Source organism: Macaca mulatta, chromosome 1, assembly GCF_049350105.2.
Source record: "Macaca mulatta isolate MMU2019108-1 chromosome 1, T2T-MMU8v2.0, whole genome shotgun sequence".
Taxonomy (NCBI): Eukaryota; Metazoa; Chordata; class Mammalia; order Primates; family Cercopithecidae; genus Macaca; species Macaca mulatta.
Genome location: NC_133406.1, coordinates 103,982,650 through 104,009,396, shown reverse-complemented (window position 1 = coordinate 104,009,396; position 26,747 = coordinate 103,982,650). Strand labels below are relative to the sequence as shown.

The window sequence follows — 26,747 nt, the reverse complement described above, 5'->3', positions numbered from 1 at the left end:
GGGCATCAGAATCCCACCACTTCCACCTCACCACCGCCCCTCCAGAAGCCTGGCTCCACTCCAGGAGTGCAGGGTGCTGGACCCCAAACGTGCAAGCACGGGTTCCCTGCCGTTTGCTGTGCCTTCCTGCTCCGGGAATGACCAGGTGATTCAATCCACTCATTGGGTGCTGCCACAACTTTCCGAACCAGGGGAAGGGGTGGGCAGGGGCAGCGGGTGCCACACATGCCAGCCAAGACCTCTGCTCCAGAATGCCGGGGCTGCTTTATTCGGGGAAGGACATTGCTTCACCAGCCACCAGGAAAACAGTCCCTGTGCACCCGGATTCCCATTGCCACCATCTTCGTGTAACTGTAGTCCCGAGGACAATCCACAGACCCAGACCTTGGGTCCCATGGGCACGCCCATTGCCACAGCTCCCGCCAAATGGACGGGCGAACTCTGCCAATCAAGGGGCCCAGTGAACCACACCAAGATCAGATGGAGGTGCCCAGAAAGGAAGGAGCCTACGAAACCCACTTCCAAAGCAAGCAATTAATCCAAGAGAAACCCTTCACAGTGCTCTGGAGCAGCCAGGTACCAAAAGAATACCTCCCCAACAGGGTGGAGGACCAGATGGGATCCCAGGAATGTGAGCCCTGGACCCTGATGCCTTGGAGCACTCCCTGTTCCGAGCAGGTGCGACGTGGTGGAAGCTCGGGAGCTTGGGAGCCAGAGGGAAGGCTGTGGGTGTGCAGCATGGGGGTCCTGATCCCAGCCTGGTAGCCCTAGGCCAACAGTGCCACCTGGAAGCCGGCAGGCATGGCAGAGCCGAGCTCCTGGGTCAGCCAGGCACCTCTGCCAGTGTCTACCACCATACCACTCTGAACGTGCCCGATCTCATCTGATCTCGGAAGCTAAGCAGGGTCAGGTCTGGTTAATACTTGGATGGGAGACCCACTGGGAGTACCAGGTTCCATAGGCTTTTTTGCTTTCTTTCTTTTCTACCTTCCTTTCTTTCTCTTTCTTTCTTTCTTTCTTTCTTTCTTTCTTTCTTTCTTTCTTTCTTTCTTTCTTTCTTTCTTTCTTTCTTTCTTTCTTTTCCTTCCTTCTTTCTTTCGTTCATTTCTTTCTTCTTTCTTTCCTTCTTTCTTTCTTTTCTTTCTTTCTTTCCTTCTTTCGTTCATTTATTTCTTCTTTCTTTCTTTTCTTTCTTTCTTTTTTTCTCTCTCTCTTTCTTTCTTGCTTTCTTTCTTCCTTCCTTTCTTTCTTTCTTTTACTTCCAGACAGAGTCTCGCTCTGTCACCCAGGCTGGAGAGCAGTGGCACGATCTCGATTCAGTGCAAGCTCCGCCTCTGGGGATTTTCTCCTGGTGATTGTGGGGTGTGACTGGGTTTCTCTCAGCAGCTCTCACCAGGAATCAGGCTGCCGGCTCTAGTGCCAGCCATGTGGGAAAGCAGGGCCATCTCCCAACCCCGAAACTCCCGTGCCCTCTTGCCCACTGGCCGGGTCTTGGTCAGGACAAACGACCGTGGTGGGGGTGTTGTGAGAAAAAAGCCATGCCACTGGGCTGGCTGTTCACTCTTGGCCAGCCCTGACAGCTCTGGGTTGGTGGAGCAACAGGGGGCCTCACAGGAGCTTCTGAGCACCCTGGGATCCAATAGAGTGTCTCGGCAACATGGCAGAGGACCGGATGGGGTCCCAGGATCATGGTCCCTGGGCCCTGATGCCTAGGAGTGCTCCCTGTTCTGAGCAGAACCATTGTGGTGGAACTTGGCAGCTCGGGAGGTGGGGAAAGGCCGCGGGCACCCGGAAACCCTGGGCTGGCGGTGCCAGCTGGAAGCTGGCAGGCATGGCTGGGGTGGGGGCTCTTGGGGCAGCAAGGCACCTCTGCCAGCGTCTACAGACATACCACCCTGAATGCTCCCAATCTCGTCTGATCTTGGAAGCTAAGCAGGTTAGGACCTGGTTAGTACCTTGGATGGGAGACCGCCTAGGAATACTGAGTGCTGTAGTCTTTTTTGCTTTCTTTCTTTTCTACCTTCCTTTCTTTACTTCTCTCTCTCATTTCTTTCTTTTCTTTCTTTCTCTCTTTCTTTCTTTCCTTCTTTTTTCTTACTTTCTTTGTTTCCATCTTTCTTTTCATTCTTTCTTTCTGTCTCCCTCTTTCTTTCTTTCCGTCCTTCTTTCTTTCTTTTCTTTCTCTCTTTCTTTCTTCTTTCTTTCCTTCTTTCTTTTCTTTGTTTCCTTCGTCTCTTTCTTTCTTTTCTTCATCCTTTTCTTTGTTTTTTCTTTCTTTAAATCAATCTTTCTTTCTTTCTTTCTTTCTTTCTTTCTTTCTTTCTTTCTTTCTTTCTTTTCTTTCTTTCTTTCTTTCTTTCTTTCTTTCTTTCTTTCTTTCTTTCTTTCTTTCTTTCTTTCTTTCTTTCTTTCTTTCTTTCTTTCTTTCTTTCTTTCTTTCTTTCTTTCTTTCTTTCTTTCTTTCTTTCTTTCTTTCTTTCTTTCTTTCTTTCTTTCTTTCTTTCTTTCTTTCTTTCTTTCTTTCTTTCTTTCTTTCTTTCTTTCTTTCTTCTTTCCAGATGGAGTCTCACTCTGTCACCAATGCTGGAGTGCAATGGCACAATCTCGGCTCACTAAAACCTTGGGCTCCCTGGTTCTCGCCATTCTCCTGCCTCAGCCTCGCGAGCACCTGGGACTACAGACACCTGCCACCATGCCCGGCTCATGTTTTGTAGTTTTAGTAGAGATGGGGTTTCACCGTATTAGCCAGGTTTGTCTAGATCTCCTGAACTCATGATCCACCTGCCTCAGCATGCCAAAATCCTGGGATTACAGGCGTGATCTGCCACGCACAGCCTGCTGTAGGCTTTTGTGGCTTCCACCCTCCCTCCCTTCCCCCTACTGTTACCATGATTCCCAGCCTCTCCTGACTGTGCTTCCCAATCATCGTGCCCCTACACACATCTGGGGACATCCTTCTGGGTTGTGCCACCAAAGCACCACCAAGCAGCAGCATTCCACCACTTATGCCTAGCCGTCGCCCCGCCAGGAGCCTGGTTCCAGACTGGGAGTGCAGGGGGCTGGAGCACCAAGGCACAGGCACTGCTGTTGTCATTGTGAGAAAAACGTCATCCACCGCTAGGCCGCATGTTCACCCTTGGTCAACCCTGAGGGCTCTGGTTGGGTGGGGTAAGAGGGGGCCTTGCTGGAGCTCCTGAGCCATCAGGGATCCAAAAATATACCTCTGTAACATGGCAGAGGACTGGGCTGTGTCCCAGGATCATGGGGCCTGGGACCTGGGCCCTGACACCTCAGAGTGCTCCCTGTTATGAGCAGGCCCAATGTGGTGGAAGCTCGTGACCTTGGGAGCCAGTGGAAGGTCGTGGGCCAGTGCCTCATGGATCCCGATACGAGCCTGTCGGGCCTGAGCTGGTGATGTCAGTTGGAAGCCTGTGGTCATGGCTGGGCCAGGCTCTTGGGACAGCCAGGCACCTCTGCCCACGTCTACAGCCATACCACCTTGAATGTGCGCGATCTCGTCTGTTCTTGGAACCTAAGCAGGGTCTGGCCTGGTTAGGACTTCCAAGGCACACTGGCTGGGAATACTGGGTGCTGTAGGTTTTTGGCTTTCTTTCTTGTCTTTCTTTCTTTTCCACCTTCCTTCTTACCTTCTCTCTCTCTTTCTCTTCTTTCTTTCTTTCTTTCTTTCTTTCTTTCTTTCTTTCTTTCTTTCCTTCTTTCTTTCTTTCTCTCTTTCTTTCTCTCTGTCTTTCTTCTATCTTTCCTTCTTTCTTTTGTTTCTTTCTTTTTTCTCTTTCTTTCTTTCCATTTTTCTTTCTTTTCTTTCTTTCTCGCTTTCTTTCTTCTTTCTTTCCTTCTTCATTTGTTTCTTTTGTTTGTCTCTTTCTTTATTTCTCCTTTTTTAATTCTTTCTTTCTTTTCTTTCTCCTCTTTCTTTCTTTCCTTCCTTCCTTCCTCCCTTCCTCCCTCTCTCCCTCCCTCCCTCCCTCCCTCTCTCTCTCTCTCTCTCTTTCTTTCTTTCTTTCTTTCTTTCTTTCTTTCTTTCTTTCTTTCTTTCTTTCTTTCTTTCTTTCTTTCTTTCTCTTTCTTTCTCTTTCTTTCTTTCTTTCTTTCTTTCTTTCTTTCTTTCTTTCTTTCTTTCTTTCTTTCTTTCTTTCTTTCTTTCTTTCTTTCTTTCTTTCTTTCTTTCTTTCTTTCTTTCTTTCTTTCTTTCTTTCTTTCTTTCTTTCTTTCTTTCTTTCTTTCTTTCTTTCTTTCTTTCTTTCTTTCTTTCTTTCTTTCCTTCCTTCTTTTTCTTCCAGAAGGGGTCTCACTCTGTCACCCAGGCTGGAGTGCAGTAATGCAATCTCGGGTCACTTCAAGCTCCACCTCCCGGGTAAACGCCATTCTCTTGCCTCTGTCTCCCAAGCAGCTGGGAATACATGTGCCCACCACCATACCTGGGTCATGTTTTGTAGTTTTAGTAGAGATGGGGTTTCACCATGTAAGTTGGGCTGGTCTGGATCTCCTGACCTCGTGATCCATACGCCTCGGCCTCCCAAAGTGATGGGATTACATTCGTGATCCACCCCTTCCAGCCTGCAGTAGACTTTTGTGGCTTTCCCCCTCCCTTCCGTCCCTCTACTATCGCCATGACTCTGCCCCCCCTTTATCACGCCCCTGCACCCCCAAAGCACCCAGGGAACTCCCTCTGGTGGTGCGCCACCAAAGTGCCATCGGGCAGGAGCATTCCAACACTTCCGTCTAGCCGCCACCCCACCAGGAGTCTGGCTCCAGCCTGGGAGGGCAGGGGCCAGACCCCAAAGGCACAGGCCTGGGTATTGGTGTTATGAGAAAAAGTCAATGTGCCACTGGGATGCCTGTTCGCCCTTGGCCAGCCCTGACGGCTCTTGCTGTGTGGGGCAAGAGCGGGCCTAGCAGGTGCTCCTGAGCCACCAGGGATCCAAAAGAATACCACTGCGCCAGGGTGTAGGCCCAGACGGTGTCCCAGGATCGTGGGCCCTGGGCCCTGGGCCCTGATGCCTCGGACCCCTACCTGTTCCAAGTGGGCCAGATGTGGTGCGAGCTCGGGAGCTCGGGACCCAGGGGAAGGCCATGGGCTAGTGGGTCCAGGATCCTGATACGAGCCCGGAGGCCCCAGGTTGGAGGTACCGGCTGGAAGCCAGCAGGCATGGCTGGGCCAGGCTCTTGTGGCAGCCAGGTGCTTCTGCCAGCATCTACGGCCATACCACCCTGAACGCACGGGATCTCTGATCTCGGAAGCTAAGCAGGGTTTGACCTTGTTAGTATTTGGATGGGAGACCACCTGGGAATACCGGGTGCTGTAGATTTTTTTTTCTTTCTTGTCTTTCTTTTCCACATTCCTTTCTTTCCTTCTCTCTCTCTTCTTTCTTTTTTCTTTCTTTCTCTCTTTCTTTCCTTCTCTCTTTCTTTCTTTCTCTCTCTCTTTCTTTCTTTTATCTTTCCTTCTTTCTTTTCTTTCTCTATTTCTTTCTTCTCTCTTTCTCTTTCTTTCTTTCTTTCTTTCTCTCTTTCTTTCTTTCTTTCTTTCTTTCTTTCTTTCTTTCTTTCTTTCTTTCTTTCTTTCTTTCTTTCTTTCTTTCTTTCTTTCTTTCTTTCTTTCTTTCTTTCTTTCTTTCTTTCTTTCTTTCTTTCTTTCTTTTCTTCTAGACGGTGTCTCGCTCTATCACCCAGGGTGGAGTGCAGTGGTGCAATCTCGGCTCACTTCATGCTCCATCTCCCATGTTCACACCATTCTCCTGTCTCAGCCTCCTGAGCAGCAGGGACTACAGGTGCCCACCCCCACGACGGCCTCATGTTTTGTGGTTTTAGTAGAGATGGGGTTTCAACGTGTTAGCGAGGCTGGTCTGGATCTTCTGACCTCGTGATCCACACTCCTCGGAATTCCAACGTGCTGTGGTTGCAGCCGTGATCTATGGAGCCAGGCCTGCTGTAGTCTTTTGTGGTTTCAACCATCCCTCCCTTTTCCCACTGTCGCCATGCTTCCCAAATTCCCCGGATTCTGCTCCCACTTTATCGCCCTCCTACAACACTGCCGCAGACGGGGACATCAGCTTGGGGGTCCACCACCAAAGCACCACTGGCAGCAGCCTCCCACTTCTGCCTCACCGCCACCATGCCAGGAGCCCGGGTCCATCCCAGGAGGTCAGGGGGCCAGACCATAAAGGTGCAGGCACAGGTTCCTTGCTGTTCACATTGCCTTACCGCTCCCAGAACGCCCAGGAGATTCGATGCACTCATCGGGCACCACTGCAACCTTCCAAACTTGGGGAAGTGGTGGGCAGGGGAAGCCCATGCCACACACGCCAACCAACACCTCCACTCCAGAACGCAGGGGCCACTTTATCTGGGGGAAGGACATTGCTCTGCCAGCCACCAGGAAAACAGTCCCTGTGCACCCAGATTCCCATTGCCACCATTGTCGTGCAAATTCCAGTTCTGAGGACACACCAGAGACCCAGGCCTTGGGCCCCGTGGTCACGCTTGGTTCCACAGCTCCTGCTAAATGGGCGGGCGCACTCTGCAAATCCAACAGGCCCACTGCACCGCACCAAGAGCACAGGGAGGTGCCAACAAAGGAAGGAGCCTATGATACCCACGTCCAAAACAAACAATTAATCCAAGACATTCTCCGTATCAGTGCTGCATTTCTCCTCTCGCATGGCTGGCCTGGCCACCCTGTTCTGGACCAGCCCAAGCCCCCTCCACCCTACCCCGGTCTGCTCAAAAGGGCCCTGCTTACAGGAGCAGGGTGCTCCCTCTCAAAGTCTCTATCACTCTTGCTCTCTAGCTCCCTCCCCCTCTCACTTCTGGGTTTGCCCCTGCACCTCCCACTACTTCTGTAGCCTTCCCTCTGTCTCTCTGTCTCTCTCTCTTTCTCTGTCCCACTATCTTTCTCTGAATCTCTGTCTGTCTCTTTCCCTCTCCCCTTCCCCTGTCTCTCTTGATGGATGTCTCTCTCCCTCCTTCGGTTTCAATCTCACCAACCATCTCTTCCTTGCTTTCCTTCAAGCCGTTTGTGTGTGCATGCATGTGTGCGTGTGTGTGAGTGTGTATCTGTGTGTGTGCGCATGTGTGTGTGTGTTACTGCGTGTGAGAGCCTGGGTGTGTTTGTGTGTGGGGCTGTGGATTTTCTCCTGGTTGTGTTGGTGTGTGTCTGGGTTTCTCTCAGCCCCTCTCCCTGGAGATCAGGCTGCCAGCTCTAGTGCCAGACTGGGGCAAAGCAGCGCCATCCCCCAAACCACAACTCCCCACGCCCTCTTGCCCACCAGGCGGGTCTTGGTCGGGATAAACGACCATGGAGTTGTTTTGAGAAAAAGTCCACGCGCTGCTCAGCTGCCTGTTTGCCCTTGGCCAGCCCTGAGGGCTCTGGGTGGGTGGGGCAATAGGGGGCCTCACAGAAGCTCCTGAGCTACGAGGTATTCAAAAGAGTACTTTGGTGACAGGGCAGATGACCGGATGGGGTCCCAGGATCGTGGGCCCTGGGCCCTGATACCTTGGACCAATTCCCTGTTCCAAGCGGGCCTGACATGGTGGAAGCTCGGGAGCTCGGGAGCCTGGGGAAGGCCGAGGGTGAGCTGCTTGGGGGTTCGAATATGAGCCTGGCATCCCTGGGCTGGCAGTGCCAGTTTGAAGCCGGCAGGCATGGCTGGGCAGGGCTGTTGGGGCAGCCAGGTGCCTCTGCTGGCATCTACGGGCATGCCACCTGAACCCGCCCGATCTCGTCTAATCTCGGAAGCTTAGCAGTGTGGGGCCTGGTTAGCACTTGGATGGGAGACCACCTGGGAATACCAGGTGCTGTAGGCTTTTTTGTTTTCTTTCTTGTCTTTCCTTCCTTTCTACCTGCCTTTCTTTCCTTCTCTCTCTCTCTCTTTCTTTTCTTTCTCTCTTTCTTTCCTTCCTTCTTCTTTTTTCCTCTTTCTTTACTTTCTCTCTTTCCTTCTTTTTTCTTTTCTTTCTTTCTTCTTTCTTTTCTTTCATTCTTTCTTTCTCTCTCTTTCTTTCCTCCTTTCCGTCCTTCTTTCTTTCTTTCTCTCTTTCTGTCTTTCTTTCCTTCCTGTCTTCTTTCTTTGTTTTCTTTCTTTCCTTCTTTTCCTTCTTTCTCTCTTTCCTTCTTTGTTCTTTCTTTCCTTCTCAATTTCTTCTTTCTTTCTTTCTTTCTTTCTTTCTTTCTTTCTTTCTTTCTTCTTTCTTTCTTTCTCTTTCTTTCTTTCTTTCTTTCTTTCTCTCTCTTTTTCTTTCTTTCTTTCTCTCTCTCTTTCTTTCTTTCTTTCTTTCTTTCTTTCTTTCTTTCTTTCTTTCTTTCTTTCTTTCTTTCTTTCTTTCTTTCTTTCTTTCTTTCTTTCTTTCTTTCTTTCTTTCTTTCTGCCTTTCTGCCTTTCTGCCTTTCTGCCTTTCTGCCTTTCTTTCTGCCTTTCTTTCTGCCTTATCTTGTTTTTTTCCTTTTTCTTCCAGACAGAGTCTTGCTTGTCACCCAGGCTGGACTGCAGTGGCACGATCTCCACTCACTGCAAGCTCCTCCTCCTGGGTTCATGCTATTCTCCTGCCTAAGCATCCCGAGCAGCTGGGATTACAGGCACGGCCACCACGCCTGGCTCATGTTTTGTAGTTTTAGTAGAGGTGCGGTTTCACCGTGTTAACCAGGCTGGTTTGGATCTCCTGACTACATGATCCACACGCCTCGGCCACAAAAAGTGCTGGATACAGGAGTGATCCACTGAGCCCGGACTGCTGTAGGCTTTTGTGGCTTCCCCTCTCCCTCCCTTCTGCCTACTGTCGCCATGTTTCCCGACTTCCCCTGACTCTGCTCCCATTTAATCGTGCCCTTACACCCCCATCACAGTCAGGGATCTCCTTCTATGGGTACACCAGCAAAACACAACTGGTCAGCAGCATTCCACCACTTCTGCCAAGCTGCCACCCAGCCAGGAGCCCAGATCCAGCCTGGGAGGGCAGGGGCTGGACCCCAAAGGCACAGGCCCAGGTGTTGGCGTTGTGAGAAAAAGGCCACACGCTGCTGGGCTGTCTGTTTACCCTTGGCCAGCCCTGATGGCTCTGGTTGGGTGGGCAAGAGGGAGCCTTGCAGGAGCTCCTGAGCCACCAGGGATCCAAAAGAGTACCTCTGCGACAGGGTGGAGGAACGGACGGATTCCCAGGATGCTGGTCCCTGGGCCCTGACGCCTTGGAGCACTCCTTGTTCCCAGCAGGCCCGACATGGTGGAAGTTTGGCAGCTCGGGAACCAGGGGAATGCCATGGACGAGCGGCTCGGGGGTCCCGATATGAGCTGGGAGGCACCGGGCAGGCGATGCTGGTTGGAAGCTGGCAGGCATGGCTGGGTCGGTCTCTTGTGTCAGCCAGGTGCTTCTGTCAGCTTCTCTGGACACACAACCCTGAACGTGCCCCATCTCATCTGATCTCGGAAGCTAAGCAGGGTAGGACCTGGTTGGTATTTAGATGGGAGACCGCCTGGGAATACCGGGTGCTGTAGTTATTATTGCTTTCTTTCTTGTCTTTCTTTCTTTTCTACCTTCCTTTCTTTCCTTCTCTCTCTCTGTCATCTTTCTTTCTTTTCTTTCTTTCTGTCTTTCTTTCCATCTTTCTTTCTTTCTTTCGTCTTTCTTTCCTTCTGTCTTTCTTTTGTTTCTTTCATTCTCTCTCACTCCCTTTCTTTATTTCCTTCTTTCTTTTCTTTCTTTCTTGATTTCTTTCATTCCTTCTTTCTTTCCTTCTTTTTTCTTTCTTTCCTCTATTTCAATCTAACTTCCTTCCTTCCTTCCTTCCTTCCTTCCTTCCTTCCTTCCTTCCTTCCTTCCTTCCTTCCTTCCTTCCTTCCTTTCTCTCTCTCTCTTTCTCTTTCTTTCTTTCTTTCTTTCTTTCTTTCTTTCTTTCTTTCTTTCTTTCTTTCTTTCTTTCTTTCTTTCTTTCTTTCTTCCTTTCTTCCTTCCTTCCTTCCTTTCTTTTCTTTCTTTCTTTCTTTTCTCTCTTTCTTTCTGTCTTTCTTTCTGTCTTTCCTTCTTTCTTTCTGTCTTTCCTTCTTTCTTCCTTCCTTCCTTTCTTTCTCTCTTTCTCTCTTTCTTTTTCTTCCCAATGAAACCTCTCTCTGTCATCCATGCTGGAGTGTTGTGGTGCAATCTCGGCTCACTGCAAGCTCCGCTTTCCGGGTTCACACCATTCTCCTACCTCAGCCTCCCGAGCACCTGGGACTATATGCGACCGCCACCACACCCGGCTGATGTTTTGTAGTTTTAGTAGAGATGGGGTTTCACCGTGTAAGCCAGGCTGGTCTGGATCTCCTGACCTCGTGATACACCCGTGTGGGCATACCAATGTGCTGGGATTACAGGCATGATCTACCGCACCCAGCCTGCTGTAGGTTTTTGTGACTTCCCCCCTCCCTCACTTCCCCCTACTGTCACTATGGTTCCCAACCTCTCCTGACTCTGCTCCCCCATCATCATGCCCCTACACCCCCACCACATCTGGGGACCTCCTTCTGGGGGTGTGCCACCAAAGCACCACCGGGCAGCAGCACCACTAATGCCTAGCTGTTGCCTTGGCAGGAGTCCGGCTCCTGCACGGGAGGGCAGGAGGCTGAACCCCAAAGGTGCAGTCATGGGTTCCCTGCTGTTCGCGGTGCTTTCCCACTCCCTGAACGCCCAGGGAATTCAATCCACTCATCGAGCTCCACTGCAACCTTCCAAACGAGGGGAGGGTTTGGGCAGGGGCAGCGGGTGCCACACATGCCAGCCAAGACCTCTGCTCCAGAACGCAAGGACTGCTTTATCCAGAAGGACATTGCTTCACCAGCCACTAGGAAAACATTCCCTGTGCAGCGAGATTCCCATTGCCACCAACTTCGTGTAAACTCTAGTCCAGAGGACACGCCAGAGACCCAGGCCTCAGGCCCTGTGGACACGCCTGGTGCCATTGCTCCGGCCAATTGGTCGGGTGCACTCTGCAAATCAGGGGGCCAACCGCACTGCACTAAGAGCACACGGTGGTGCCAACAAATTAAGGAGCCTATGAAACCCACCTCCAAAGCAAGCAATTAATCCACCACATAACCCATCTCCGTGCTCTATTGCTCCTCTCACATGGACGTCCTGGCCACCCTGTTCTGGCCCAGCCCAAGCCCCCTCCATCCTATCCCGGTCTGCTCAAAAGGGCCCTGGCTAATGGATCATGGTGCTCCCTCTCCAAGGCTCTATCGCTCTTACTCTCTAACTTCCTCCCCCTCTCTCTTCTGGGTTTGCCCCTGCACCTTGTGCTACTTCTGTCACCTTCCCTCTGTCTCTCTCTTTCCCTGTTCCCTCTCTTTCTCTGACTCTCTGTCTGTCTCTTTAACTCTCCCCATCCCCTGTCTCCATCACTGTGTGTCTCCCTTTCTCGGTTTCAATCTCTCCATCCATCTCTTCCTTGCTCTCCTTCAAGCCGTTTGTGTGTGCGTGCAGGTGTTTGTGTGTGTGTGTGTGTGTATATGTGTGTGTTCACATGGGTTCCCACATGGGAGGGCCCAGTTGTGTCTGTGTATGGGTCTTTGGATTTGCTCCTGGTGGTGGTGCGTGTCTGGGTTTCTCCCAGCCCCTCTCACAGGGGATCAGGCTACCAACTCTAGTTACAGCCTGGGGCAAAGCAGGGTCATCACCCAACCCCCAACCCCCCATGCCCTCTTGCCCACCGGCACGGTCGTGGTAAGGACAAGCGACCATTGTGGGGGTGTTGGGAGAAAAAGGCCATGCAGGGCTGGGCTGACTCTTTGCCCTTGGCCAGCCTTGATGACTCTGGGTGGGTCGGGCAAGAGGGGGCTTCTCAGGAGCTCCTGAGTGGCCAGGAATCCAAAAGAATACCTCCCCGACAGGGCGGAGTACCGGACAGCATCCCATGATTGGGGGCCCTGGGCTCTGACGCCTCTGAGCACTCCTTCTTGGAAGCAGATCTGACGTAGTGGAAGCTTGGAAGCTCGGGAGCCGGGGGACGGCTGCGGGCGAGCATCTCAAGGGTCCTGATCCGAGCCCTGCAGCACTGGCCTGGCAGTGCCGGCTGAAAGCCAGCCGGCAGGGCTGAGCCGGGATCTTGGGGCAGCCAGGCACCTCTGCCAGCATCTACAGCCATACCACCCTGAACGTGCCCAATCTTGTCTGATCTTGGAAGCTTAGCAGGGTCGGGCCCCTTTAGTGCTTGGATGGGAGACCGCCTGGGACCAGGTGCTGTAGCCTTTTTTTGCTTTCTTTCTTGTCTTTCTTTCTTTTTTACCTTCCTTTCTTTCCTTCTCTCTTTCTTCTTTCTTCCTTTCTTTTCTTTCTTTCCCTCTTTCTTTCTTCCTTTCTGTCTTTCTTACTTTCCTTCTTCTTTCTCTCTTCCTTTTCATTCTTTCTCGCTCTTTCTGTCTTTCTTTTTCTTCTTTTTCTTTCTCTCTTTTTCCTTTCTTTTCTTTAATTCTTGCTTTCTTTCTTTTCTTTCTTTCCTCTCTCACTTTCTTTCTTTTCTTTCTCTCTTTCTTTCTTATTTCTTTCTTTCTCCCTTTCTTTCTTTCCTTTTATCTTTCTTTCTTTCTGACTTCTTTCATCCCTTCCTTCTTTCTCTCTTTCTTTTCTTTCTTCTTTCTTTCCTTCTATCTTCCTTTTCTTTCTTTCTCTCCCTCCCTCCTTCCTTCCTTTCCCTCCCTCCCTCCCTCCCTCCCTCCCTCCCTTCCTCCCTTCCTTCCTTCCTTCCTTCCTTCCTTCCTTCCTTCCTTCCTTCCTTCCTTCCTTCCTTCCTTCCTTTCTCTTTCTTTCTTTCTTTCTTTCTTTCTTTCTTTCTTTCTTTCTTTCTTTTTTCTTTCTTTCATTTTTCTTTCTATCTTTCCTTCTTTCTTTCTTTCCTCCTTTCTTTCCTTCTTTCTTCTTTCTTTCTTTACTTTCTTTCTTTTTCTTCCAGGTTGAGTCTCGCTCTACCACCCATGCTGGTGTGCAGTGACGTGATCTTGGCTCACTAAAAACTTGGCCTCGCTGGTGCTCGCCATTCTCCTGTCTCAGCCTCCCAAGCACCTGGGACTACAGGTGCCCCCCACCACACCTGGCTCATGTTTTGTAGTTTTAGTAGAGATGGGGTTTCACCGTATTAGCCAGGTTTGTCTAGATCTCCTGAACTCATGATCCACCCACCTCGGCATCCCAAATTCTTGGGATTATAAGCGTTATTCACCACGAACGGCTCACTGTAGGCTTTTGTGGCTTCTCCCCTCCCTCCCTTCCCCCTACTGTTGCCATGATTCTCAACGTTCCCTGACTCTGCTCTCCCATCATCGCGCCCCTACACCCCTGCCACATCCGTGGACATCCTTCTGGGTTGCGCCACGAAAGCACCACCGAGGAGCAGCATTCCACCACTTATGCCTTGCCGTCACCCTGCCAGGAGCCAGGCTCCAGCCTGGGAGGGCAGGGGGCCAGACCTCAAAGGCACAGGCGCTGGTGTTGGCATTGTGAGAAAAAGGCAAGGCGCCACTGGGCTGCCTGTTCGCCCTTGGCCAGCCCTGATGACTGTGGCTGGGTGGGGCAAGAGGGGGCCTCGCAGGAGCTCCTGAGCAGCCAGGGATCCAAAAGAATACCTCCGTGACAGGGTGGAGTACCAGACGGTGTCCCAGGATCATGGACCCTGGACCCTTACACCTCAGAGTGCTCCCTGTTATGAGCGGGCCTGACGTGGTGGAAGCTCAGGAGCTCGGGAACTGGTGGAAGGCCACCGGCAATAACCTCGTGGGTCCTGATACAAGCCCATCAGGCCTGGGATGGTGATGCCAGTTGGAAGCCAGTGGGCATGGCTGGGCTGGGCTCTTGGGGCAGCCAGGCACCTCTGCTGGTATCTACAGCCATACCACCCTGAATGTGCCCGATCTCGTCTGTTCTTGGAAGCTAAGCAGTGTCCAGCCTGGTTAATACTTGCATGGGAGACCGCCTGGGAATACCAGGTGCTGTAGGTTTTTGGTTTTCTTACTTGTCTTTCTTTCTTTTTTACCTTCCTTTCTTCCCTTCTCTCTCTCTACTTTCTTTTTCTCTTTCTTTCTTTCTTTCTTTCTTTCTTTCTTTCTTTCTTTCTTTCTTTCTTTCTTTCTTTCTCTCTTCTTTCTTTCTTCTGTCTTTCTTTCTTTCTTTTCTCTCTTTTCTTCACTTACTCTCTCTTTCTTTGTGTTTTTCTTTCTTGATTTATTTCCGTCTTTCTTTCTTTTCTTTCTCTCTTTCTTCTTTCTTTCTTCTATCTTTCCTTTTCTTTCTTTTTTTCTTTTTTCTCCTTCTCTCTCTTTTTCTTTCTGTTTTTCTTTCTTTCTTTGTTTCCATCTTTCCTTTTCTTTGCTTCTCTCTTTCTTTCTTCTTTCTTTGCTTCTTTCTTTCTTTTCTCTCTTTCTCTCTCTTTTCTTTCTTTTCTTTCTCTCTTTCTTTCCTTCCTTCTTTCTTTATTTCTTCTTTCATTGTTTTCTTTCTTTTTTCTTTCTGTCTCTTTCTTTCTTAATTCTTTCTTTCTCTCTCTCTCTCTCCTTCCTTCCTTCCTTCCTTCCTTCCTTCCTTCCTTCCTTCCTTCTTTCTTTCTTTCTTTCTTTCTTTCTTTCTTTCTTTCTTTCTTTCTTTCTTTCTTTCTTTCTTTCTTTCTTTCTTTCTTTCTTTCTTTCTTTCTTTCTTTTTTCTTTCTTTCTTTCTTTTCTTCCAGAGGGGGTCTCGCTCTGTCACCCAGGTTGGAGTGCAGTGACGTGATCTCGGGTCACTTCAAGCTCCACCTCCTGGGTAAATACCATTCTCTTGCCTCAGTCTTCCTGGCAGCTGGGAATACATGTGCCTACCACCACGCCCAACTCATATTTTGTAGTTTTAGTGGAGACGGGGTTTCACCATGTAAGCCAGGCTGGTCTGGATCTCCTAACCTCGTGATCCACATGCCTCGGCCTCCCAATGTGATGGGATTACATTTGTGATCCACCCCGCCCGGCCTGCAGTAAACTTTTGTGGCTTCCCCCTTCCCTCGTTTCCTTCTACTATTGCCATGCTTTCCAACCTCCCCTGACTCCACTCCCCCTTTATCGTACCCCTACACCCCCGACGCACCTGGGGAACTCCCTCTGGTGGTGCACCACCAAATTATCATAGGGCGGCAGCATTCCACCACTTCTGCCTAGCCGCCACCCCACCAGGAGACCAGCTCCAGCCTGGGACGACAGGGGGCCAGACCCCAAAGGCGCAGGTCTGGGTGTTTATGTTGGGAGAATAAGTCCATGCACCACTGGACTACCTGTTCACCCTTGGCCAGCCCTGACGGCTATTGCTGTGTGGGGCAAGAGCGGGCCTTGCAGGAGCTCCTGAGCCACCAGAGATCCAAAAGAATACCTCTGCAACAGGACAGAGGACCGGACGGTGTCCTAGGATCATGGGCCCTGGGCCCTGACGCCTGGGAGCACTCCCTGTTCCAAGCGGGCCTGACATGGTGGAAGCTCAGCAGCTCAGGATCGGGGTGAGGCTGAGAGTGAGTGGCCCGGGGGACCCGATCCGAGCCTGGCAGCCCTGGGCTGGCAGTTCCGGCTGGAAGCAGGTGGGCATGCCTGCACCAGGCTCTTGGGGAACCCAGGTGCCTCTGCCCACGTCTACGACCATACAACTCTGAAAGCGTCTGATCTTGGAAACTAAACAGGTGGGTCTGCTTAGTACTTGGATGGGAGACACCATGGGAATACCAGGTGCTGTAGGCTTTTTTGCTTTCTTTCTTGTCTTTCTTTCTTTTCTACCTTCCTTTCTTTTCTTCTCTCTCTCTCTTCTTTCTTTTTCTTTCTTTTCTTTCTTTCTCTGTTTCTTTCCTTCTTTCATTCTTTTCTCTTTCTTTCCTGCTTTCTTTCTTTCTCTATCATTCTTTCTTTCTTTGCTTCCTTCTTTCTTCCTTTTTCTTTCTCTTTCTTTCTTTATTTCTTCCTTCCTTCTTTCCTTTTTGTCTTTCTCTCTTTCTTTCTTTCTCTCTTTCTTTCTTTCTTTCTTTCTTTCTTTCTTTCTTTCTTTCTTTCTTTCTTTCTTTCTTTCTTCTCTCTCTCTCCTTCCTTCCTTCCTTCCTTCCTTCCTTCCTTCCTTCCTTCCTTCCTTCCTTCCTTCCTTCCTTCCTTCCTTCCTTTATTCCTTTCTTTCTTTCTTTCTTTCTTTCTTTCTTTCTTTCTTTCTTTCTTTCTTTCTTTCTTTCTTTCTCTCTCTCTTTCTTCTTTCTTTCTTTCTTTCTTTCTTTCTTTCTTTCTTTCTTTCTTTCTTTCTTTCTTTCTTCTTTCTCTTGACAGTGTGTCACTGTGTCACCCAGGTTGGAGTGCAGTGGCACGACCTCAGCTCACTGCAATCTCTGACTCCTGAGTTCTCACCATTCTCCTGCCTCAGTTTCCCAAGTAGCTGGGACTACAGGCGCTTGCCACCACACCCAGCTTATGTTTTGTAGTTTCAGTAGAGATGGGGTTTCACTGTGTTAGCCACGCTGGTCTGGATCTCCTGACCTTGTGATCCACCCGCCTCGGCCTCCCAAAGTGCTGGAATTATAGGTGTGATCCACCATGCCTGGCCTGCTGTAGGCTTTTGTGGCTTCCCCCCTCCCCCCTTCCCCCTACTGTCACCACGCTTCCCAACTTCCCCTGACTCTGCTCCCCCTTTATTGCCAGCCTACACACCCACCACAGCCTGGGACCTCCTCCTGGGGATCCGTCACCAAACCATCACCAGGCTGCAGGACTCCACCGCTTCGGCTTTGCTGCCACTCTGCTGGGAGCCCCACTCCAGCCCAGGAGGGCAGCGGGCCGGATCCCAAAGGCGCAGGCGTGAGTTCCCTGCTGTTCGCAGTGCCTTCCCACTCCTGGAATGCACAAGTGATTCAATCCACTCATCAGACCCCGCTGCAACATTCCAAACGAGTTAAATGGGTTGGCAGGGGCAGTGGGTGCCACACACACCAGCCAAGACCTCTGCTCCGAAGCGCAGGGCCTACTTTATCTGGGGGAAGGACATTGCTATGTCAGTCACCAGGAGAACAGTCCCTGTGCACACGGATTCCCATTGCCACCAACCTCGTGTAAACTAAAATCCCAAGGACTTGAGGGCCCCGTGGGCATGCCCTATGCCACGGCTCCTGCCTAATGGGTGGGGGCACTTTGGAAATCAAGGGGCCCTCCACACCGTGCCAAGAGCACAGGGAGGTGCCAACAAAGGACAGAGCCCACGAAACCCACGTCCAAAGAAACAATTAATCAAAGAAAAAACCAGTCTCAGTGCTCCATTACTCCTCTCACATAGACGGCCTGGCCACACTGTTCTGGTCCAGAACAAGCACCCTCCGCCCTATCCCGGCCTGCTCAAAAGGGCCCTGGCTAACGGAGCATGATGCTCCCTCTCCAAGGCTCTATTGCTCTCGCTCTCTTTCTCCCTCCCCCTCTCTCTTCCTGGTTTGACCCTGCAACTCGACCTACTTCTGACGCATTCCCTCTGTCTCTGTCTCTTTCTCTGTCCCGCTCTATTTCTCTGCCTCTCTGTCTCTTTCCTTCTCTCTTTCTCTGCCTCTCTGTCTCTTTCCCTCTCCTCCTCCCCTGTCTCTTTCAATGGCTGTCTCTCTCCCTCCCTCAGTTTCAATATCTCCATCCATCTCTTCCTTGTTCTCCTTCAAGCCGGTTCTGTGTGTGTGCATATGTGTGTGTGTGTGTCTGTGTGTGTGCGCATGTGCATTTGTGGGTTCCCACACATGAGCCCTTGGGTGTGTCTCTGTGTGGGGCAGTGGATTTGCTCCTGGTGGTGGTGGGGTGTGTCTGGGTTTCTCTCAGCCCCTCTGGCCGGGTATCAAGATGCCAGCTCAAGTGCCAACCTGGGGCAAAGCAGGGCCATCCCCCATACCCAACCCCCCACACCCTCTTGCCCACTGGCACGGTCCTGGTGAGGACAAGCGACCATCGTGCTGGTATTGTGAGAAAAAGGCCACATGCACCTGGGCTGGTTCTTTGTCCTTGGCCAGCCCTGACGACTCTGGGTGGGTTGGGCAAGAGGGGGCCTCTCAGGAGCTTCTCAGAGGCCAGGAATCCAAAAGAATGCTTCCGCGACAGGGCGGAGTGCCGGACGGTGTCAAAAGATCATGGGCCCTGGGCCCTGATGCCTCTGAGCACTCCCTCTTCCTAGCAGGCCTGACATGGTGGAAGCTCGGCAGCTTGGGAGCCGGGGGAACACCACGGGCAGGCTACTCGGTGGTCCTGATCCGAGCTCTGTGGCACCAGGCTGGCAGTGCCCACTGGAAGCCGGCGGGCATGGCTGGGCTGGGCTCTTGGGGCAACCAGGTGCCTCAGCCGGCGTCTACAGCCATACCATCCTGAACGCGCCTGATCTCATCTGATCTCGGAAGCTTAGCCGAGTTGCGCCTGTTTAGTACTTGGATGGGAGACCACCTGGAAATACTGGGCACTGTAGGCTTTTTTGCTTTCTTTCATTTCTTTCTTTCTTTTCTACCTTCCTTTCTTCCCTTCTGTCTCACTCTCTCTCTTCTATCTTTATTTTCTTCTATTTTCTTTCTCTCTTTTTTCTTTCTTCTTTTTTAATTCTTTCTTTTTTCTTTCTCTCTTTCTTTTCTTTCTTCCTTTCTTCTTTCTTTCCTTCTTTCTTTTCTTCCTTTTGTTTCTTTCTTTTTTTCTTTCTTTTTTCTTCTTTCTTTCTTTCCTTCTTTCTTTCTTTTCTTTCTTTCTCTCTCTTTCTTCTTTCTTTTTTTCTTCTTTGCTTCTGTCTCTTTTTTTTATTTTTTCTTTTTTTTTTTGACAGTGTCTGGCTCTGTCAACCAGGATGGAATGCAGTGGTGGGATCTGTGCTCACTGCAAGCTCCACCTCCAGGCTTCCTACCATTCTCCTGCTTCAACCTCCTGAGTGGTTGAGATTAAAGGCACCCACCCCCATGCCTGGCTAATTTTTTATTTTTAATAGATATCCTCCCACCTCAGCCTCCCAAAGGGCTGGGATTACAGGCTTGAGCCATTATGCCCAGCCATCAGTGTTTTCCATGTCTTCCTACATGACCCACTTTTCCAGCCAGTTCTAGCCTATTGCAAGCATCCTCCACCATATCCCAGACTTCTCAAAAGGGCCTTGTTTAGCAGAGCATGTCTCTCCCTCTTCACACATCTATCGCTCTCGATCTCTAGCTCTCTCACCCTTTTTCTTTTCTTTCTCCTCCACTTCGTTGTCTTTCTGTCATCTTCTCTCTCTCTCTTTATTTCTCTCTCTGTCTCTCACAGTCCCCCTCTGATGTCTTTCTCATCTGTTTCTCTCCCTCCCTCTGTTTCTGTCTCTACATCTCCCTCTCGCTTGCACTCCTTTAAGCTATCTCTGGCTGTAATTTTCTGCTTTATTGTGTTCCCACACACATGCCCCTGTGTGTGTTCTTGTGTGGAGTGCGTTTGCTCATGGTGATGGTGGGATGTGTCTGAGTGTCTCAGCCTCTTTCCCAGAATCAGGCTGGTGGCTTTATTGCCATAGTGGGCAAAGAAGGGCCCCCATGCCCTCTTGCCCAAGGGCCGGTTCTTCATTGTGATAATTGACAGTAGTGAGAGTGTTGTGAGAAAAGGATCCCATGTGGCTGGGCATGCTGTTCGTCCCTGCCCAGCCTTGACAGATCTGGCTGGTTCTGGCAAGAGGGGTTCTTGTAGGAGGGGCTGCAAGTAATGAAAGACAGTATTTCCACTCCAGTGCAGAGAACTGGAAAAAGTCCTGGGACCATGGGTACTGGGCGCTGCTGTGTTGGATCCCACCCAGTTTTGAGTGGTCCTGATAAGCTGGAAGTTTGGGAGCTTGGGAGCCAGGGGAAGGCTGCAGATGAGAAGCTCTGGGATAGCCAATCTGAGTCCCTTGGCACAAGCTTGGCAATGATGCCTGGAATCAGGCAGGCATGGCAGAGCTTGGCTCTTGGGGCAGCCAGATGCTTCTCCCAGTGTCTGACAAACCAATCTGAAAGTGACTGATCTCCTCTGATCTTGGAAGCTAGCAGGGTTCATACTTGGATGGCAGCCCTCGGAATACCATGTTCTGTAGGATTTTCTTTCTTTCTTTCTTTCTTTCTTTCTTTCTTTCTTTCTTTCTTTCTTTCTTTCTTTCTTTCTTTCTTTGGCTTTTCAGCTCCCTCCCTTACCCCTATTGTGGCCGTATTTCCCAACAACTTCATGACTGCTCCTCTTTTTTGCTCACCTGCACCACTCCACAACCTGGGACCTCCTCCTGGGAGTCCGCCCCTGCAGCACCACCAGGCAGAAACATTATATTGCATTTGCCACACCATCGCCCTAACAGGAGCTTGACTTCAACTGGTTGTTTGCCCCAGCCTGTCCTGCCAGATTTGGTGGGTGGGGCAAAGGTTTCCATGCAAGATGGGTGGCAAGGGATCCAAATCTATACCTCCATAGCAAGAATTAGGACAAGAGGACATCCCAGAACTGTGGGCCCTGGTCCCTGGCACCACAGAGCACAACCTGTTCCGAGTGGGCCCGATGTGGTGGAATCTTGGGAGCTCAAGAGCCAGGGGAAGGATGTGGGTGAGCAGTTCAGGGGTCTCTTATTTTAGTCCCACCACCCCAGCCTGGTGGTGACCACTGGAATCAGGCAGACGTGACTGGGCCGCACTCTTGGGGCTCCCAGGCACCTCTGCCAGTGTCTGCGTCCATACCACATTGAACACATCAGATATCGTGTGACCTCAGAACTTAAGCATGGTCGGGCCTGGTCAGTACTTGGATGGGAGACCACCTGGAATACTGGGTGCTCTAGGCTTGTGGGGTTTTTTTTTGTTTCTTCCCTCCCTCCATTCTCCCTATTTTTCTCATGCTTCCCAAATGCTGCCTGAGTTTGATTTCCTTTTACCCCCCCATCCTTGGCCCCATCCAAAACCCCAAACCTCCTTCTGGGAGTCTACCCCTGCATTGCTGAAGGATAGCAGTATCCCAACACTTACGTCTTGACACCGTCCCTCCAGGAGCCATGCTGCAGTTGGAGCAGGCCACAATTGGACCCCAAATTTGCAGACACGTGTTCCTTGCCATCAGAGGTGTCTTCCCACTCCCAGAATGGCCAGGCAAATCAATTTACTCATCGAACTCTGCTGCAGCAGTCTAAGCCATGGGAAAGAGAGGGCAGGGGAAGTAGGTTCCACAGAGGCCAGCTTAGAAGTCTGGTCCACAACACAGAAGCTGCTCATCAGTGGAAAGGACATTGCTTGCCTACCCATGTGGATAACAGTCCATTTGCCCCCAGATTTCCATTGTTGCCATCTTTGTGTAAACTGCAGTCCTGAGCATCCAAGCGAGATCCTGGCATGCTCAGGTACACTGGGTGCTGTAGACATTTTTTTCCTGGCTTTCCCATTCCCTATTCAACCTATTTTCACCAAGTTTCCCACCACCACCTGGGTGACCATGCCACAGACGGGGACCTCCTCCTGGTCATCCGCCCCACCAACACAGGCGGGCAGCAGCATTCCACCACTTCTGCCTCACTGCTACCCCACCAGGAGCCCGGCTCCAGCCTGGACAGGCCAGGGAAATATCCCAAAGGCAGGGCCATATCCAAAAGTCACAGGCACGTGTTCCCTGACATCCAGAGAGTCTTCTTTCTCCCGAAATGCCCAGGCTATCCAATTTATTCATCGGGAGTCACTGCAACAGTCCTAACTGGGAGAAAACACAGTCAGGAGCAGTGGGTTCCAAAGACACCAGATAATATCTCTACTCCAGAATGTAAGGTATATTTATCTGGGGGAAGAACATTTATCCTAGCCAGCAGGAAAACTGTCCCTGTCCACCCAAATTACCACTGCCACCAGTGAGTAAACTCCAGTCCCAAGCACACGAGAGAGACACAGCCCTCAGGCACCACGGGCATGCTCGGAGCCATGGTTCTTGCTAGACGGGTGGGTGAATGCTAAAAACCTCAAGGCCCATGGCACTAACAGCATAGGTTGGAGTCAACCAATGAAGGACCCTACGAAATCTGCCCCCAAAACGACCAACCAATCCAATAAAATCACATCTCAGCACTTTATTTGTCTTTCTGCATGGACCACACGGCCACTGTGTTCTGGCCCAGTCCAACCAGGAGGTCAGAAACACTCTTTTTGTAGAATCTGTGAAGGAACATTTGTGACCCCAGTGAGGCCTATGGGGAAAAAAACGCACAAAAAAACCCAATATTCCCAGATAAAACTAGAAAGAAGCTATCTGTGAAACTTGTTTTTGATGTGTGGATTCAACTCACAGCATTAAACTTTTCTTTTGGTACAGCTGGTTGGAAACACTCTTTTTAGAGATTCTTCAAAAAGACATTTGGGAGCTCCATGGACCTATGGGGAAAAAACAGAATATCCCCATAGAAAAACTGCAAAGAAGCAATCTGTGGAACTGCGTTGTGACATGTGGATTCATCTTACAGAATTAAACCTTTCTTTTGATTTGGCAAGTTGGAAACACTTTTTTGGATAATCTGCTAATTTACATTTGGGAGCAAATTGAGACCTATGGGGTAAACAATATTCCCAGATAAATACTAGAAAAAAAGCTATCTGTGAAACTGCTTTGTGATGTGTTTATTCAGCTGAGAGTTAAATGTTTCTTTTGATTCAGCAGGAAGGAAACACTCTTTTTTGTCAAATATGTGAAGCAACATGTTGGAGACCTTTGTGGCCTATGGGGAAAAACAAAATATCCCCATATAAAAACTAGAAGGAAGTTATCTGTGAAACTACTTTGTGATGTGTGAATTCATCTCACAGAGTTTAACCTTTCTTTTGATTCAGCAGGTTGGAAACACTATTTTGGACAATTTGTGAAGGGACATTTAGCAGCCCTGTAAGGCCTATGTGGAAAAACCCCACATTTATATCCCCATATAAAAACTGTAAGGAAGCTATGTGTGAAACTACTTTGTGAGGTGTGGATTCATCTCATAGAGTTAAACTTTCCTTTGATTCAGCAGTTTGGAGATCCTATTTTGGAAAATCTGCAAAGGGACTTATTGGAGTCCATTGAGTCCTATGAGAGATAACTGAATATCCCCAGATAAAAAACAGAAATAAGCCATCTGTGAAACTGTTTTGTGTTGTGGAATCAACTCACAGAGTTAAGCCTTTCTTTGGATTCAGCAGTTTGGAAATACTCCTTTTGGAAAAGCTGCAAAGAAATACTTGGGAGGCAATTGGGGCCTAGGGGAACAACAGAATATCCCTAGATAAAAATCAGAAAGAAGCTATCTGTGAATCTGATAGCTTGTGATGTATGGAATCAGCTCTCAGAGTTAAATCTTTCTTTTGATTCAGCAGTTAGACAACACTATTTTTAGAGTCTGTGAAGAAACATTAGGAATCCCATTGATGCCTAAGAGAAAAAAGAGAATATCCCCATAATAAAACAAGAAAGAAGTCATATGTGAGACAGAATTGTGTTGCGTGGATTCAAGTGACAGAGTTAAAACTTTATTTTGATTCAGCAGGTTGGCAACACTCTTTTTGTAGATCTGAGAAGGCTCATTTAGGAGCCCATTTATGCTTATGGGGAAAAAGAAAATATCCCCAGATAAAAACTAGAAAGAAGCTATCAGTGAAACTGTTATTGGTGTATGCATTCATCTCAGATAATTAAGCCTTCCTTTTGATTAAATATTTTGGAAACACTCTTTTGTAGAATCTGAAAAGGGACAATGGGAATCCCTTTGAGGCCTACTGGGAAAAATCAAATATCCCCAGATAAAACTAGAAAGAAGCTATCCATGAAAATAATTTGTGATGTGTGGATTCATCTCACAGAGTTAAGCCTTTCTTTTGATTCAGCACTTTGAAAGCACTCTTTTTGGAGGATCTGCAAAGGGATATTTTGGAGCCCATTGAAGCCTATGGGTAAAACCCAAACATCACCAGATAAAAAGCAGAAAGAAATTATTTGAAACCTTTTTGTGATGTGTGGATTCATCTCCCAGAGTTAAACCTTTCTTTTGACTCAGTAGGTTGGAAACACAATAATCGGTGTATCTGCAACAGTACTTTTGGGAGCCCATTGAGGTATATGTGTAAAAACTGAATATCACCAGATAAAAAATATAAAGAAATTATTTGAAACTGCTTTGTGATGTGTGGATTCATCTAACATAGTTAAATCTTTTCTTTCATTCAGCAGGATGGAAACACTCTTTTGTAGAATCTGCAAAAAGACCTAGGCAAAAAACCGAATATTTCTGGATAAAAACTACAAAGAAGCTACCTGTGAAACCACTTTTTGATGTGTGGATTCATCTCTCAAAGTTAAACCTTTCTCTTGATTCTGCATGTTCAAAACACTCCTTTTGTAGAATATACGATGGAACATTTGGGAATCCATTGAGATTTATGGGTAAAAATTGAATATCCTCAGATAAAAACTAGAAAGAAGCTATGTTTGAAACTGCTTTGTCATGTGCAGATTCATCTTATAGAGTTAAACCATTCTTTTGATTCAGTAGGTTGGAAACACTCTTTTTGGACAATCTACCAAGAGACATTTAGGACCCCTTTGAGGCCTATGTGGAAAAACTGAATATCCCCATACAAAAACTGTAAAAAATCTATCTGTGAACCTGCTTTGTGAGGTGTGGATTCATCTCACAGGGTTAACCCTTTGTTTTGATTCAACAGGGTTGGAAACAGTCTTGTAGAATCTGTGTAAAGGTATTTGCCAGCCCATTGAGGCCTATGGGGAAAACCCGAATATCCCCATATAAAAACTAGAAAGAAGCTATCTATGAAACAGCTTTGCAATGTGTTCATTCATTTCAAAAAGTTAAACCTTAATTTGATTGAGCAGTTCGGAGACACTCTTTTTGGAAAATCTGCAAAAGGACATTTTGGGAGCCCATTGAGTCCTATGGGAAATAACTGAATATGCCCAGATAAAATCTAGGAAGAAGCTATCTGTGAAACTGCTTCGTGATGTGTGTAGTCAACTCAAATGGGTAAATCTTCCTTTTGATTCAGCCAGTTGGAATCACTGTTTTTGGAGAGTCTGTGTAGGGACATTATGGAGCCCATTGAGGCCTATGGAAAAAAAATGAATATCCCCAGGTAAAAGTTGAACAGAACCAACCCGTGAAACTGATTTGTGATATGTAGATTTATCTCACAGTGTTAAACCTTTCTTTTATTCAGTCACTTGGAAACACTGATTTTGGAAAAACTGTGAAAGGATGTTTGGAAGCCCATTGAGACCTATAAAGAAAAAGGAAATATCCCCAGTGAAAACTAGAAAGAATGTATCTGTGACACTGCTTTGTAATCTCTGTATTCATGTCAGAGAGGTAAACCTTTCTTTTGACCCAGCAGTTTTGAAACAATCTTTTTGGAGAGTCTATGAAGGGAAATTTGGGAGTCCATTGAGGCCTATGGGGAAAAAACAAATATCCCCAGATAAAAACTGGAAAAATCTATCTGTGAAACTGCTTTGTAATTTGTGGAGCTATCTCATTGAGTGAAACCTTTCCTTTAAAAGAGTAAATTGGAAACATTCCTTTTGTAGAATCCGTGAAGGGACGTTTTGGAGCCTATTGCAGCCTATGGGGGAAAAACCGAATATCCCCAGATAAAAACTAGAAAGAAGCTGTATGTGAAACTGCTTTGTGATATGTTGGGTTCTTCTCTCTGAGATAAACCTTCTTTTGGTTCAGCAGAATGGAAACACACTTTTTTAGAAGCTACAAAGGGATACTAGGGAGACAATTGGGGCCTATAGGGGAAGAAAAAAGAATATCCCCAGGTAAAAGCTGGACAGAACCAACCTGTGAAACTGCTTCATAATGTGTAGATTTATCTCTCAGCATTAAACCTTTTTTATTATTCAGGCAGTTGGAAACTTTTTTTTTTTTTTTTTTTTAGGAGTATACACATAGGGATATTTGAAAGCCTTTTGAGGTCTATTGAGATAAATGGAATATTCCCAGATAAAAACTAGAAAGCAACTATCAGTGAAACTGCTTTGTGTTGTGTGAATTCATCAAAGTTAAACATATCTTTTGATTCAGCAGTTTAGAAACACTCTTTTTGTATAATCTGTGAAGGGACATTTGGAAGTTTATTGAGGCCTATGGGGAAAAACTGAATATTTCCAGATAAAAGCTAGAAATAAGCTTTCTGTGAAACTGTTCTGTGATGTGTGGATTCATCTCACAGAGTTAAACCTTTCTTTTCATTCAGCACGCTGGAAACACTCTCTTCAAAGAAACTGTGAATGGTCAATTGGGAGACTACTGAGGCCGTTGGGGAAAAACTCTAGATAAAAATTAGAAAAAAGCTATCTGTGACACTGGTTTTTGATGTGTGGATTCATCTCACAGAGTTTAACCATTTTCTTGATTCAACAGTTTGGAAACACTATTTTTGTAGAATCTGTGAAGATATATTTGGGAGTGCTGTGAGGCCTTTGTGGTTAAACAGAAAATCCCCAGATAAAAACTAGAAAAATGTCAACTGTGGAACTTCTTTGTGATGTGTGCATTTCTCTCACAGAGTTAAACATTTCTTTTGATTCAACAGGTTGGAAACACTCTTTTTGTAGAGTCTATGAAAAGACATTTGGGAGCCCAGTGAGGTCTAGGGGAAAAACTTTATATCCCCAGACAAAATCTAGAAGGAAGTAATCTGTCAAACTGTTTTGTGGTGTGTGGATTCACCTCACAGAGTTAAACCTTTCTTTTGATTCAGAAGATTGAAAACCCTT

At 48.1% G+C, this 26,747-nt stretch overlaps 8 pseudogenes; all 8 read left to right on the top strand.

The window, feature by feature from the left end:
- The first annotated feature begins 845 nt into the window (after positions 1–845).
- On the top strand, positions 846–964 carry LOC114674621 (5S ribosomal RNA; annotated as a pseudogene).
- A 913-nt stretch (positions 965–1,877) lies between these two features.
- Positions 1,878–1,997, top strand: LOC114675096 (5S ribosomal RNA; annotated as a pseudogene).
- A 3,217-nt stretch (positions 1,998–5,214) lies between these two features.
- LOC114675044 (5S ribosomal RNA) lies at positions 5,215–5,330 on the top strand (annotated as a pseudogene).
- A 2,379-nt stretch (positions 5,331–7,709) lies between these two features.
- Positions 7,710–7,827, top strand: LOC114674627 (5S ribosomal RNA; annotated as a pseudogene).
- Positions 7,828–9,393: 1,566 nt separating this feature from the next.
- Positions 9,394–9,512, top strand: LOC114674634 (5S ribosomal RNA; annotated as a pseudogene).
- Positions 9,513–12,121: 2,609 nt separating this feature from the next.
- LOC144338892 (5S ribosomal RNA) lies at positions 12,122–12,237 on the top strand (annotated as a pseudogene).
- Positions 12,238–13,860: 1,623 nt separating this feature from the next.
- LOC114675079 (5S ribosomal RNA) lies at positions 13,861–13,979 on the top strand (annotated as a pseudogene).
- Positions 13,980–18,334: 4,355 nt separating this feature from the next.
- Positions 18,335–18,453, top strand: LOC114675340 (5S ribosomal RNA; annotated as a pseudogene).
- The last annotated feature ends 8,294 nt before the right edge of the window (positions 18,454–26,747 follow it).